This window comes from Argentina silus (genome assembly GCF_951799395.1).
Source record: "Argentina silus genome assembly, chromosome: 19".
NCBI lineage: Eukaryota > Metazoa > Chordata > Actinopteri > Argentiniformes > Argentinidae > Argentina > Argentina silus.
In genome coordinates, this window is record NC_139673.1 from 6,738,671 (window position 1) to 6,740,837 (window position 2,167).

Consider the following 2,167-nt stretch of genomic DNA (forward strand, 5'->3'; position numbering starts at 1 on the left):
ACAGTACACACATAACATTTCAACAAGAGGATGTAGATTACAGTATTCAGTATGTAGGCCTATGTACAATATGCCCCTGAATTTGAACTCTGGGTGAATTATGTCCTGTGATTATGCTTCCTGTCAGTCCATTCCTTCAGAGACTTTGAGACCCGCCGATTCAGATCTGCAATTTGGTTTAAATGACAGTTAAAAATTGCAATTGGCAGCCCCCCGGTGAAGTCTGCCTTGACAGCGCAGATGTGAAAAAGTGAGAACGGATGACTCCACGTCCAGATAATAAGTAATAACAATGTTAGTTTGAATAAGAAAAGCCAGAGCTGGATTCAAATGCAATATTCATTTTAGGAATATGAGCAACCAGGGGACTGAACAGCCAAAAATAAATAAATAAAATAAACCAAATCCTTCATATAGCAATAGTCTTGTCTCATCCCCCAGGCTACGGCCCGGCTAACACCTCAATGCAGCAATTATTTGCTGTAATGACTGCGGTTCAAATAAGCCTGGAGATTTTATTAAACCAAATGAGAGAATCATCTGTGTATTATCACCTTGTGATTGACAGTGACAAGTGTTGGGCCGACTCGGATGTGAGTAAGATAAAGAAGCTCCTGGCAAAGCTCTCGATAATGTTACCCCTGATAAACTTGCCCGGCAAACCTCCGCCAGCAAACAGGGGAGGGAGGAAGGAGCTCCTCCGCGCATATTAATTCTAATTGTCGGCTCCCGCCCATGGGGGAGAGCAGAGGGGAGGGTAATCTGGTGGGCCTACTGTACCTCCAGATACCTTACACTCACTGACTGGCATTTTACACAAGTAATGAAAAAGAAATCCATTGTGCTGATCATGTGCATAGATTTCACAATATCATAATAAAAGTAAAGGTCACCTCAAGAAACGGATAAGCTTCCTAAGCTGTAACCTTTCCATGAGCAGTTGTCTGGCTCTTCTGATTAAACAGGAGTAGGGAGAGAGCCATGTCAATGCTTTAACCTTGCAGGGGCAAAGAGGAGAATCAACACCCCACTGCCCAGCCCTCTCTCCTCAGAAGGATAGGTAGCATACTCCTTTACCAAGCAGTGCTGAAGCCCAATTGAAATGATTACAACTGTCTAGATGTAAGCTCACTGACTTTGATAAGCCTAATGCCATATTTCAGTGATGTGACCAAATAAATAGTCCCTCTCTACTCTTGGTCTCTCTCTACCTCTCTACACGTCAGTGGTCAGGTCACACCCTCATAGCATCCCATGTAGGTCACCTGGGCCTCCTCTCCAGCAGACGTAGAGAGGCGAGCAGAGCACGGGGGTGGAGGACGGCAGCCCTGCACCTCTGAAGACACCTGAGGCGTTATTGCCTCTGCTGTGACTTCACTGTGAGCCCCGTCTGCATATGCATCACAGGGTTGGCATTTATTAGTGCCATGCACTAAGTACAGGCTGTGTTATTGGATTTGAATATCAGCTCCCAGCCACATTCCCCGTCCCCGGAAATATATGAAGATGAAGCAATCTCATTTAATAACACCCAAACTAATAAAAGGAGAGGGGATTGGAAATTAAATTTATGAATATTACTCGGGTGCAGGAGTGATCCAAAAAGCCTGGCTTGGTCTGTCATCTCCAAACAGACATGTCTTATTCTGCTCTAAGCTCAGGCACTGAAAAGTATTTGAGTTGGACTCTCCCTAGGCATCATGGAAAATAGTGATCTCTGAGAATCTTGGAGGATGTCATGCTTTTACTCTAATAAAAGTTAGAAAATAAAGTTAGAATATCTATAAATATCTGTCTATGTCATATACTAAACAGATGATATGTGTTTTTGAAAATGACAACAACAAAATATTTGTTCACATGAGTCAAATCATAGAAACATGCATCCAAAACAACATTGCAGAGTCGAATTTTAATTTAGTCGATTAAAACAATTAGTAAACGCATCAATGTTGTTTTTATTGTACTGTCATGATTGACTTTATGAGTATGCGTCATGAGCATGGCATATATAATCACAAACTAGACAGAATTTTACATCAGCAATAAGATCACACCTCTGGACTACAATTACTGTCTCCTTCAGTGACAAGAACCTTGCTTTTGCTCGCTGTGTTGTCGATGGACATAGTGTCAATACATTTTCTTGCTTGTGTGTCTTAGTGAA